Consider the following 13,897-nt stretch of genomic DNA (forward strand, 5'->3'; position numbering starts at 1 on the left):
TATTTTTGATTATAAGCCTAGAGAACATTTTCAACTCTACCTCAGAGAGAAGTTAAAAAGGGCTTATTCAAAAAAAAAAAAAAAAGACCATAATCCACATTCACATATTACCAAGAACCAAAATGCTATTTTTAAAAATGCATAAGAACAAATTAAGTGCATACGTTTCTGTGATTCATTTGGCAAAAAGGTTTTGTTGACTATGCATTTTACTTGTGAAGTCTAAGACAAGTGCAACTCTGGCGTCGTGTATCTTTTTTATACTTCTCGTTAGCCGCTTTTCCACCGTCGGGCCAAACCGTTATCTTTGCTTTCCCGTTCCATTCCGTGCCGATCCGAGCCGGCCCGTAACGGAGCTCTTCAGTCGTTGCCTTAATAACGCAATATTTTACACACGATTTGCGATGTAGTGACCGCGTTATGTAGGATGGTCAGTTATTTCTTTTAATTGCATGATTAATTTGTGTTCATGTTGCTCAAATATCACGTTTAGCAAGCTACGGAGAAACTGGCAGCCAGACAACAGACAAGTGACCGTTTCTGATTGACGTCGTCGCTACTCACATTCTAACAGTAGCCTACGGTTCGGCACGGTTGGCTAATTCCGGGCCGAGAATGGTAGTAATCGTGCCGTGCCGAACCAGACTCAAGTGGAAATACAACTGGATCCGTTCCTTACCATTCTTAGAACCGTTCAGCCAGATTGTGGAGAAGCGGATTTTGAGAGCAGTGCATGGTGACATGGCAATTCACATTAAAATGTTTAATTACAGATTTCGTTTCCAAAAAAAAACCCCAAACATATTGGTGACCCCTTGAACTTGGTAAAAAGATAATCCGTTAACTATCCTGACTGAAAACACGATTTTTATTGTCAATTTTTCGTTTATTTTTTGCTAATTTTCGTAAACTTTCACATTAGCGTGCACATCCTACGCTGTAAATAATACGGGGATCGGCTGGAAATAGCGACCTCTCCTGGTTTGATTTAGTATTATCATAATCTGAACGCATAACTTGCTTTTCAAATGTTTTAAAATTGATCATCCGAGTGGTCCAGCGGGCCGTATTTAAAGACATGGCCCGCCAGTTGCCCATCCCTGATCTACAGGTTTGTGGAAAAACTTTAGGAATTATAGTTAAAGAAAGAAAGTGCAATGACCACAAGTATCCAATAGAGGTCAATAGAGACTGTATGTTTGTGTTTATGTGTGTGTGTGTGTGTGTGTGTGTGTGTGTGAGATAGAACATTCGTTCCACGTTGTGTTTATGGTCAAGGACCAGACCTTTATTTGCATGTAAAATTTTTCAGATTTAGGCCAGTTTTGTTGATTTTATTTGCCAATTTCTATAAAAATGCCCACTGTTGCAGTCACACGCATGTATGTGTTTGTGTGTGTGTGTATGAGATAGAAAGTTCGTTCCACTTTGTGTTTATGGTCTAGGACCAGACCTTTATGGAAATGTAGAACATTTCAGATTTATTCTGGATTTTTTTTTTTTTTTTTTTTGACAAATGAAATGAAAAAAAAAAAGTACATTTTTTAATTTTCCCATTCATTTTCAATGTGGGGTCAATCTGACCCCGAAGGACTAAATCGTGATTTTTTTTTTTACACACCTTTAGAACAACCAAATCAAGCCCAGATTTTTTGTGCATGTTTAGATAGATTATTTAGGAAGATTCACAAGTTTCATGTCCCTGAGATGAAGGGAACACTTTTTAGAAACTGTCAGCGGGGTCAGATTGACCCCAAGAGCCGATTAAGGGTTAATTGTGATGATTTTGGCTCACATTTAACAAAAACCCACCAATTCACTATCTCAATAAATTAGAATACTTCATAAAATCAGTAAAAAAAAAGGATATTTTAAACAGAAATGTCAGGCTTCTGAAAAGTATGTTCATTTCTATGCACTCAATACTTGGTTGGGCCTCCTTTTGCATGAATTACTGCATCAATGCGGCGTGGCATGGAGGCGATCAGCCTGTGGCACTGCTCAGGTGTAATGGAAGCCCAGGTTGCTTTGATAGCGGCCTTCAGGTCATCTGCATTGTTGGGTCTGGTGTCTCTCATCTTCCTCTTGACAATACCCCATAGATTCTCTATGAGGTTCAGGTCAGGCGAGTTTGCTGGCCAATCAAGCACAGTAACACCATGGTCACTGAACCAGCTTTTGGTACCTTTGGCAGTGTGGGCAGGTGCCAAATTCTGCTGGAAAATGAAATCAGCATCTCCATAAAGCTTGTCAGCAGAAGGAAGCATGAAGTGCTCTAAAATTTCCTGGTAGATGGCTGCGTTGACTGTGGACTTCAGAAAACACAGTGGACCAACACCAGCAGATGACATGGCACCCCAAACCATCACTGACTGTGGAAACTTCACACTGGACTTCAAGCAACATGGTTTCTGTGCCTCTCCACTCTTCCTCCAGACTCTGGGACCTTGATTTCCAAATGAAATGCAAAATTTACTTTCATCTGTAAAGAGGACTTTGGACCACTGAGCAACAGTCCAGTTCTTTTTCTCCTCAGCCCAGGTAAGATTATTCTGTCGTTGTCTTTGGTTCAGAAGTGTCTTGGTACGTGGAATGTCACAGTTGTAGCCCATTTCCTGAAGACGTCTGTGTGTGGTGGCTCTTGATGCACTGACTCCAGCTTCAGTCCACTCCTTTTGAAGCTCTCCTAAGTTCTTAAATCGGCTTCGCCTGACAATCTTCTCAAGCCTGCGGTCATTCCTTTCACTTGTACACCTTTTCCTACCACACTTTTTCCTTCCAGTCAACTTTCCATAAATATGCTTTGGCACAGCACTCTGCGAACAGCCAGCTCTTTCAGCAGTGACCCTCTGTGGCTTACCCTCATTGTAGAGGGTCTTGATGATCATCTTCTGGACAACTGTCAAGTCAGCAGACTTCCCCATGACTTATGTTGGGATTACTGACCTAAGTAATGTTTTTGTGTATGTAAGAAGAAAAAAAAAATCACACACACACACACAAAAAAAATCCAAAGTCGTGATTTGGGGCCCCCTAGCGTCCTGGGCCCATATGCCTGGGATACTCTGAACCCCCATTAACAGCACCCCTGCCTCGACACCAGAGGTTGAGGGAATGCTGGAAGAAAATGAAACTGAGGACTGGCTGATGGATTTCACAGACAGTGCTTCCTTCATCATCACTGTGTGTTTAAGTTCCTCTGTGTTTACTCTTCAGGGTCTGGTGTTGTTTTTGTGTTTGTGTTTCACATGTTGTCTTGCTTGTTAGTTCTGAGTTATTTCAATAAACCTTATGTTATTCGCAGTCATCTTCATCTTATTTATATTTGCTTGCATTAATCAATAAAGTTTTCTCACTCTGAGTTTTAAGAGTCTCTCCATGTTTTATTACATTTATGTTGAGCGCCTCCTGGAGGAAAATACATAATTATAACATTATTTAATACTTTATATGTTTACATGATAATCAAGCTCATTCTTCTTATACCCCTAGAAACATTACTTTTATATTTTTTTAATTATTATTTTTGTATGTCTTAAAGATTTTCTTGCATAAACTACATATACATGTAAAACATACTATTTCTTTTATATAAATGTACTGAAAAACGTACATTACCCAGATAGCAAGCAATCATTGAAACTCTGTTATGACAATGTTTATGCATCAATACTAATTTATTGAATTAACATTACAAAGTGATGTTGGTTCAATATTACTTTTGCACCAGCAATTAATGTTGAAATAAAATCCCCAGTGTTAAATTGTACATACACTATATTGCCAAAAGTTTTGGGACGCCTGCCTTTACGTGCACATGAACTTTAATGACGTTCCATTCTTAATCTGTAGGGTTTAATATGGAGTTGGCCCACCCTTTGCAGCTATAACAGCTTCATCTCTTCTGGGAAGGCTTTCCACAAGGTTTAGGAGTGTGTTTGTGGGAAGCGCATTTGGTCAGGCACTGATGTTGGCGGGAAGGCCTGGCTCTCAGTCTCCGCTCTAATTCATCCCAAAGGTGTTCTATGGGGTTGAGGTCAGGACTCTGTGCAGGCCAGTCAAGTTCCTCCACACCAAACTCGCTCATCCATGTCTTTATGGACCTTGCTTTGTGCACTGGTGCGCAGTCATGTTGGAACAGGAAGGAGCCATCCCCAAACTGTTCCCACAAAGTTGGGAGCATGAAATTGTCCAAAATGTCTTGGTATGCTGAAGCATTAAGAGTTCCTTTCACTGGAACTAAGGGGTCAAGCCCAACCCCTGAAAAACAACCCCACACCATAATCCCCCTCCACCAAACTTTACACTTGGCACAATGCAGTCAGGCAAGTACCGTTTTCCTTGGACTCGGTCATCGGATTGCCAGACAGAGAAGCATGATTGGTCACTCCAGAGAACACGTCTCCATTGTTTTAGAGTCCAGTGACGGTGTGCTTTACACCACTGCATCCGACGCTTTGCATTGCACTTGGTGATGTAAGGCTTGGAGAGTTTGTCTTTTCATATTTGCGGAATGAAAATTGTTTGTGTTTGTGTTTCTGGCATCTTTTGGTGAGTTTGAAATGTGTTTTTATGACTTCAGTTCTTTCTGCATCAGATTCACTGTTCATTATCAATGTCTTTGTTCGTTTTACCTGCCTGGGGATTACAGATATAAACGAGCAATGCTGCTTTAATCCTGTCACAAACAGAAGAGGAGACAGCAGACTCACAGATACAGCTTCTTTATTGAATGAAGAATATAGATGAATATATCTGCTTAAATAGACAGTTATTACCTTTATAAGCTGGCACAGAACACGCTGTCAACTGTCTGTCAACGCTGTCAACCATGATAGTTGACAGTCGGCTCAAGTTTTTTCAGTGTGTTCAAGCACATATTTTTTCCCTGACACAGCCGACGTGAGGCGGCAACACCAACGGCTTTCATTGCCGCTAGTTCTTTGACGTCGGGTATGTGTGTCCTGGCCTTAAGAATGCATATGTACTACGTATGATGTATCTTGTGAATCTATTGTTTTTTCACTTTCATGTCTGGTGTCATTTTAAATGGTCTCAATTTCACAGCAGTCACTTATAATATGAGAAAGATTGAAAACTTATGAGAACTCTGTTCTCCTTTTTGGGTGGTGTCTCTTCAAGATATCTGCTAACCTTCTCCTCTCCCCCAAAACCAGGTGTCGGTGTAGTAAATATTTAAAATCTTTTTGTTCTGGTCTGGGTATTTAAGGGAAGGTGGCAGAGCAGCCATTTGGGACCTTCTGCCCTCATGCAGAGATGGGTGAATGTCTGAAGACACTCACCCACCACTGTGTGTATCTTTGAGCAACTGATGTTATGTGTTTATTATTTCTGAATTGGCTTCTAATTGTTTAATTGGCATGATACTTTTTTACCTGACAAATAAAATGTTATATCTGATTCATTCTGGACTCTCCTGAAATCATTATGACCAATAGATTATGAGGAGGCTGGTGCTTCTGCAAATCCAGGATAGGTCAAACTGAATGAATGGAGCAGCAGGCACGTCACCTGAAGACCTTTTGATTTCTGTCTATCACTGACTTAACAAGTTGCAGTTTCGTGACTATAAAAAAATACACTTTTTGTTATGAGCAAGCACCTACTTAAAGGTGAAATATTCACCTTGCATTATACCTTCACCCAGACTGCCAGATTTCGTTTCGTTGGGCCGACGGTATAGTCCTTACAATATTAATAACTGATTATGTTGTAGTCAGTGTATGCATTTTCCTGTGAGCTTTTTTTTTCTTTTTAAAATAAAAACCCCTTTTTTGCTAAATAATTTTGTCAGATCTTAACCATGTTTAGTGTTTTGTTCTTCCCTTAAAATATTTAAAAAAGTAAAAAAAAATGGGTTTAATCAAGCTTGTAGTTCGTTAAAAACAAATTTCCCACATCACTCTTGGACACTACTGTACATTTTAATGAGTTCAGCACAGTCCCACATATAAAGCTTTACATTATTAAATCATTATTTAAAACGTGATTTGTAAATGTTTACATTATTATTAAGCTCATTCTTCTTATACTGCTAAAAAAAAAAGAAGCAGAAACAAGTGATAGAGGCTTATGCACATGTAAAACAACACGATCATCCAAGGCCATAGGTTTGATTTTGACATTGGTGGAGACATAAATGCACCAAAAAAAAAAAAAAAAAGATATTTGTCTATCTATGACAGCATATTTCATGTAATATTTTACATTGACAGCATTACAAATAAATAAAATGTAGTAGTCACTTTCACTCTTAAGGCTGTAACACATCAAAAGAACTAGCGGCGGCGAAAGCTGAATGTATCTTCTTCTCACGACTGCCATCTATGTGCATTCTGTGTGAGGAAATAAATCTCTATATCAGTTTGTATCAATAGTCTATATTCGTCATTCAAAAAGGGAAACCGAAACTAGCACTGCAGATATACAAACCATAAACAAAGCAGCTCTTGCTTACCACTTTTTTTTTTTTTTTTTGTGGATTGAAATGCTCAGGTAAGATGACGGAAAATCTGAACAGCCTTCAGAACACACTGCAAAAACAGGCCGGCTGACGCTCAATGATGCCCGATGTCGGTCAACAGCCGACCGTCAGCTTGGTGTGTCCTGGGCCTTTAAGAATTAAAGGGTAGAAACTGTCCACTCTGTTACAATGCAATATATAACATAACAGGGTGGACATTTTAAGCTAATATAGCCCATTAATATAGCTAGAAAAGAATGACATGCTAGCAGAAGATTAACATTTAGAAAATATTTTATATAATTTTCATTTAATAAAATAAACATTTTCATGTTCAGGTGGACACGCTATGTTTTATGGTATTAGATAAGCCTTATAAAATGAGGGAAAGAGAGAAAAGTTTATGACTGATGCTTTGTTCTTGGAGTAAATTCCCTCAAAGAAAATGATGTCACTTCTAGAAAGTCATGTGATTTAGGACATTTTCTTAACATTTTAAAGGGTAACAGGGTGGACTGGAGTTTGAGCAACAGTACCTAATTTAATGGTTTTACACATTAAAAAATATTTATCACAATCAATTGTGTTATATGTCAAAGATAATAAGTGAATGTGTATGCTAATACACATAACTGCTAATTTAGAAATGTACGCTTATTTGAAGTGAAGTTAAGAAAACGTGATTGGGGCATGGGAACTTCCTGTTTGAACCTCTTTGTCACTAGGCTGGTCCGTTCCAACAACACACCAGGTACCAAACATTTCAAGTCATCTTTCAAAATTGAACTTTAACAATTTTAACTATGTTTTAACATTACAGTTTAGATGGTTTTTAACTGGTTTTAATGTTAAAACCAGTTGTTAAAACCAGTAAAAAAATGTTAATGCCAAATAACTAAACCCGTGCACTGACTAATTAAAGATGTTAAAACACACCAATATTGTAAAGTCTTTTCATTTATTAATCAATGCAAAGATGAAAACATAATCACGTGTGGCATAAATCCTGGCCCTCACAAACACCATCAAACAGGATTTACAGTAAGTTGCTGATGGTCACACACATCAGCACTGTCAAACCTCAGTTATTTTAGATGAAGGTGGAGTTTCACAACACTTCACTAAAAACACTCTCTCACAGTTTGTCTTTTCATATATTTTGGACTGAAACTGTTGAAGAAAATGTTTCTTAAATTAGTTTTGTTCTGTTTGTGTTTGTGGCGTCTGGATGGTGAGTTTAAATGTGTTTTTATGACTTCAGTTGTTTCTGTTCTGGTAACATATAATAAATTGCTGTTTATTAAATTTGTCAGAGAAGATTAAAATTCACTGTTATTCTCATATAGAAATAATTACAATGATTTTACTGTCATCAAATTTGAATTCATGTCTATATTCAGTTGTTAAGGATAGATTCAATAAATAAACATAAATATGAAGCTCAGATAATCAACAGCATTAGTAAAGTGTCTTTATTTATATAGTTACTGTTCCACATATAAATCTATTTCTCTTTTCATTCATTATCTTTTGTTTTTGTACTTCTGCAGAATATTATTAACTTATTAACACATTTAATGAATGTTTTAGTGAAGTTTCATCAAACCAACATCAAGTGATTTTAATCTGTGAAAAACTCTGTTCTTCAGGTGTGTTTGGTGATGATGAAGAGAAGAATGTGATTGTGAATAAAGGAGATTCAGTCACTCTAAACTCTGATCTTACTGAAATGAAGGATGATGAAGTGATTCATTGGAGGTTTGAAAACACTTTAATAGCTGAAATCAATGTAACGGCCAACAACTTCACTGTATATGATGATGATCTTGATGGGAGATTCAGAGACAGACTGAAGCTGGACAATCAAACTGGATCTCTGACCATCACAAACACCAGAACTGAACATGCTGGAGTTTATGAACTACTGATGTATTCATCAGAATTCTCATCTAAAGCATTCAGAGTTTCTGTCTATGGTGAGTAGACATATGTTTTTCTCAATATAGGAGGAGCTTTTCAATATATGAAAAGCTGCAATTCCTTATATATTATTCAATATATTGTAATATATTAACACAATATGTTATTGTCACGATCACTGTCTGTTCCTGTCAGTTCCTGGACTCCATTTCCCATAATCCTCCCTGCCAATCACATGCACACTCCACACCAATCACCTGTTGCCACATACAGCTTAGCACACTACCTGGACTATAAAAGACTCACACACACACCACCTGATTGCGAAGTCTTGTTAACCATTGTTGCAATTCTGAGCGTTTATATCCTGTCTGCCTGTTTGTTACCGATCCTGTCTGTTACCCGTTGTCGACCCGTTGCTGCCTACCTTTGATCCTTGACTGGTATCCTGTTCTGTGAGTGTTTTCTGCCTGCCCTGACTATTGCCTGTATCCTGACCACGATTCTGCCTGTCTCTGCTGTTCCTGTTTGCCCCTGCTTTGACCCTGCCTGTACGACCACGCTCTTTTATAATAAAGCCAGCAAATGGATCCCCGCCTGAGTCTCGCTTCGTTACAGAAGACTTCGCCAACACATGGATCCAGCGGCTTTCCTGGAGAACACTGGCCCGGTATGAACATTGCACAATTATTATTATGGCTCAAGCAGGGCACCCGGTCGTTGGAGGAATACATCAGAGAATATTTGGATGTTGCATATGGTTCAGATCTGCCAGACTGTGTACTGATAGACTTTTTCTGTGAGGGTGTTAACTAGCCACTTAAAACACAATTGATTCGTGAGGGACCTCGTTCCTCTCTTAGTCATTTTTTGGAGTTTGCTTTATTGACTGTGGGCTCTCCATTTACTGTGGATGTTGCGGAGAAATACGACACCTCGCTGAAGCATTTAATGGCCGCCGCGCCAGAGAACACGCACAAAATGGCGGCCACCACTACTACAACACCAAGTCAAGTCTCCGCTGATCTTCGTGAGCCAAGTCAAGTCCAAGTTAAACTTCCTGAGTCACGTCCCATCTCCGCTGATCTTCTAGAATTACATCACGTCTCTGGATCTGTTTGGGAGCGGAGTGTGTTGCGTTCCAGTGTGGCTGATCCACCGCTGACTTCAGCACGAGCGGCTGGCATTCCTAAGCCTCCACCGGCCACTACGCCCTCAAGGTCGCCGGTCGCTACGCCCTCAAGCTCGCCGGTCGCTACGCCCTCAAGCTCGCCGGTCGCTACGCCCTCAAGCTCGCCGGTCGCTACGCCCTCAAGGTCGCCGGTCGCTACGCCCTCAAGCTCGCCGGTCGCTACGCCCTCAAGCTCGCCGGTCGCTACGCACTCAAGTAACTTTCGTTACTTACTTGCGTAAGCTTGCGATACAAGCCTCGATTCCTAACTTCACTGAAAACTTCCGGGATTTCTTGGCACGCTCCAAAGCCTCGGCACAGAACATAACATCACATGTTGTTGCTGGATCTCAAGCTGTAAAATCACTCCAATCACCAATACTAAAGTTACACATCAAGCATATGGTCAGAGATTTAGACTCTGAATGACATCAGGCCCGTCGCCAAGGGGGGGCATTAGGGGGCAGTGCCATCATCATCAGATTTTTAATGTCTTTCTATATTCCTCTTCCTCAAAGAGTGAAATCTGAAGCTCCATCAGTGCTGTATGGAGTCAGTTTGAACTGAGAACAAGAGACTGTAAAAAAAAACATTTTAGTTATGTTAACTGAAATAAAATGAAACATGAAAAACTCTTTATTTCAGCTAGTTGACAAGGGAACATGTTTATTTATCTTGATGTTTTGAAATAAAAATGAATGAAAACTATAAAGGGCCTATAAAAATCAAAAACTACTAACAATAACAACAACAACAAAAAATTACTAAAACTTTAACTAAATTTAAAATAAAAATAATAACTGGTTCAAAATATTAGAAATGTATATTCAAAATATTATTATGATACTGAAATAACACTGGTTTGAGTCTCACAGGATCTCATGACAAGATTTAAATGATAGTTTAAGACTCAACAAAGGAACATTTTAACTTCTCAACTTCACGGGACACTTTTGAAAATAACACCATCGAACATCATCTATGGGAAATTGCAGCCTGGAGCTTGAAGTGACACTTCAGAGTGTGAAATTATCAGAAGAAAACAAGCAAACAAACAAACACTGATGGTCACACTGTAAGGAACCCTGCATCGGCCCAAAAGCGGAATCCGACGGCCTGGGTGAAGGTTAACGCGTGTATGTCTTTTCAGCGCCTCTGTGAAGTTTATTTAATTTCACTCGTTTAATCTGACTCCAATTTCAAATGATTCTCATTCTTAGGTTGTGTTTCCAAATAGAAATGAATCATTGGTTATGCATTAATTTAGATTTTTGATTATTCTGATTATCTTATATCTTCAATTATTCGTTCACTGCAGTCCCGGTATCGCTTCAGAAAAGTCACTTCGGCCGACTTGAGTGCTCTTCCCGGACACAAACTCGTCAGTTCTGACCTTAAACATTGGATGCAGGGTAAATATCTACCTTTAAGTCGGTCGCGCTCTGCTTACTCGTAACAAAAAGCATAGTTTTTATATATTTACGAAAACTGCAACTTATTTAAGGCAGCGATAGCCAGAAATCGAAATGGACTTAATTGATGTGCCCTATGCTCCATCTATTAAACCTTCCGTATGATCAATCCTGAACACAGATTTGCGGTAATACCTTCGCTTTAATCTACTAGAAATAATGAATTAAGAATAATACAGAATAAACCAAATATAATATTTTATTTGTCAAGTAAAAATGTATCATGCCAATTACATTACAGTTAGACAATTAGAAGCCAATTCAGAAATAATAAATGCATAACGTCAATTACCCAAAGAAATGCATATACATACAGTGATGTGTGAATGTCTTCAGACATTCGCCCATCTCTGCACGGGGGCTTCTGGCTACAGATGATCCCACATGACTGCTTTGCACTTTACCTTATATACAGACCAGAACAAAAGGGATGTAAATATTTATTACACCAACACCTGTTTTGGGGGAGAGGAGTGGGTTTTTCAACACCCAAAAGGAGAACAGAATTATCCTTAGTTTTCAATCTTCTTCATAATACCAGTGACTGCTGTGAAACTGAGACCGTTTTACCAATCGCACCGAGACATTTAAAATGATACCAAACATGAAAGGAATAAACAATAGATACACCAAATACATTATACTTCTTGGAGAACTTTCAGTGACTTGAGTCAGGGGGAAAGGAAGGAGGGTGTGTGTGTGTTGGGGGGAGGGCTATTGCATCCTGTAGATGTGTGAGGGAAAGGCGTTGTCCTATGCTATTTCTTTGAGATCTTCTCTCCAGATGAGTTTGATTGCTTTATTGCAGGGTGCTTGATCTCAGTTTTTGTCTTAGCAGGAAAATCAAGTCTTACAACACACACAACCACACTGTCAAAGAGGAGCAGTTATTTAAGCTGACGGTAGTTTTGTTACAACACAGAAGGGACTGAGGCAGATATAACAGGCAAGGATGTTTATTGATACCAGCAAGAGTTAAACGGCAGTGCAGGTGAATATAAAGTGAAGTAATGGATGAAGTAGAGAGTGCAGAGAAGTGATACTGTCCTTGTTGATTGTAGACGTGGGGTGACTTGGAAGACGCTGGAGAAACTTGACGCTGGAGACGAGGAACACTCACACACAGATGGGATTCACACGAGGAGAACAGGAGACGCTGGAGACAGGTAAGTAGTTCGATAGGAGTCCTTGAGGTAAGCATACAGGTAAGACGTAATGCAAACGAGACCGGACGAAGACTGTGTGTGAGTGTGCGGGTTTTATGTTGGTGGTGATTGCTGTGCTGATAAGGTGCAGGTGCGGGTGATCAGTACTCTGGAGAGTCAGTGCGTTGTGATTGGTGAGCGGTGGAGCCTGACGTGTCTGTGACAGTACGCACTGACATGGGGTGAGTCCAGTAGATGGCTGACGCAGGGAGTTTTGTGCGTACTCGGCCCAACCCAGATACTGGCTCCAAGAGTTCTGGTGGCCGTGACAGAAGGTACGGAGAAAGCGGCCGATCTCCTGGATCTTCCTCTCCGTCTGCCCGTTCGACTGGGGATGGTAGCCCGATGAGAGACTGACGGCCACACCTAGGAGCGAGAAGAAGGCCTTCCATACCCGTGAGGTGAATTGGGGTCCTCTGTCAGAGACGATGTCCTCGGGGATTCCGAAGTATCTGAACACGTGATTGAACATCAGTTCAGCGGTCTCCATAGCAGTAGGTAAACCCCTCAGGGGAATCAAACGACATGATTTGGAGAATCGATCTACGATGACGAGGATGCAGGTGAAACCATCAGATACTGGCAGGTCGGTGATAAAATCCACTCCTAGGTGTGACCAGGGTCGATTGGGAACGGGCAGAGGATGGAGCTTGCCGGATGGAAGGTGGCGTGGGCTCTTGGAGATGGCGCACTCCCTACAGCCCTGCATGTACCTTCTGACGTCCGTTGCCATGTTGGGCCACCAGAAGCGTTCTTTAAGCAACGAGAGGGTTTCATTGACCCCCGGGTGGCCATTGCCAAGTGACGTGTGGGCTGAGTGAATAAGTGGAGTGCGTTGTGCCCTGGTGGTGTAGCGCAAGCCTGGTGGACAACCCGACGGAGCGTTGGTGGAGGCATTGGAGGAGGGTAATGTCTCCTCCGACCAGGTGATGGGGCTTACGAGGATGGATTTTGGGAGGATGGTTTCTGGTTCCTCTGGTGGTTCGTCGAGTCGAGAGAGGGCATCCGCTTTGACATTTTTGGAGCCTGGTCGGTAGGAGATGAAGAAGTCAAAACGGGTAAAGAATAAAGCCCAGCGGGCTTGTCGTGGGTTCAACCTCTTAGCAGCCTTTAGATATTCCAAGTTTTTATGGTCGGTGAGAACCAGGAAGGGGTGCATCTGCTGGTATCGATGTTCATTTATCGGCGGCTCATGTACTACGGAGCCCCTAAAGGGACGTGGTGGTGGTAAAAAAATTGGGATAGGAGGATTTTTATTTTTATTTTTTCAAATCTTTTGCGTTCCCTCGCAAAGATATTATCGTTCCCTTGTTGTGAGCTCGGACAAACACTTCCTCTTTAATGTCCCGCTGGCTGGCAGTAGTGTTTCAGTCAGCTCCATACGTTAATAATGTACACAAATAATGCGCGACTCATAGAGTTTGAACTTGTTGGACTCAAATATAAAGAAATGCAGTCAGTGCTTAATTCAAGCAGTTCAGTAAAGTTGGCAATATATTCACAGATTCGAGCTTCCCGGATCAATAACTCGAGCTAAACGTTGTTAAAACACAAATGAAGCTTTTTCCAATCATAGTAACCTAGACAACGAGCTACAACAACACAATTTTCCTCAAATGTGCTTTTATAATAAATAAATTAGTCT

The 13,897-nt window shown here is 40.4% G+C and overlaps 1 protein-coding gene and 1 long non-coding RNA gene across 2 annotated transcripts in view; one reads left to right on the plus strand and one right to left on the minus strand.

Annotated features, from left to right (window-relative positions):
- Positions 1 to 13,897, minus strand: part of LOC127520458 (SLAM family member 5-like) — a 162,261-nt gene that overhangs the window by 10,041 nt on the left and 138,323 nt on the right. The window lies entirely within an intron of this gene.
- Positions 7,649 to 11,585, plus strand: LOC127520473 (uncharacterized). Its single transcript, XR_007932133.1, has 3 exons — positions 7,649 to 7,715; positions 8,134 to 9,720; positions 9,793 to 11,585. It is a non-coding gene; the product is annotated as an uncharacterized LOC127520473 (long non-coding RNA).

Source organism: Ctenopharyngodon idella, chromosome 10 (genome assembly GCF_019924925.1).
Source record: "Ctenopharyngodon idella isolate HZGC_01 chromosome 10, HZGC01, whole genome shotgun sequence".
NCBI classification, from domain to species: domain Eukaryota; kingdom Metazoa; phylum Chordata; class Actinopteri; order Cypriniformes; family Xenocyprididae; genus Ctenopharyngodon; species Ctenopharyngodon idella.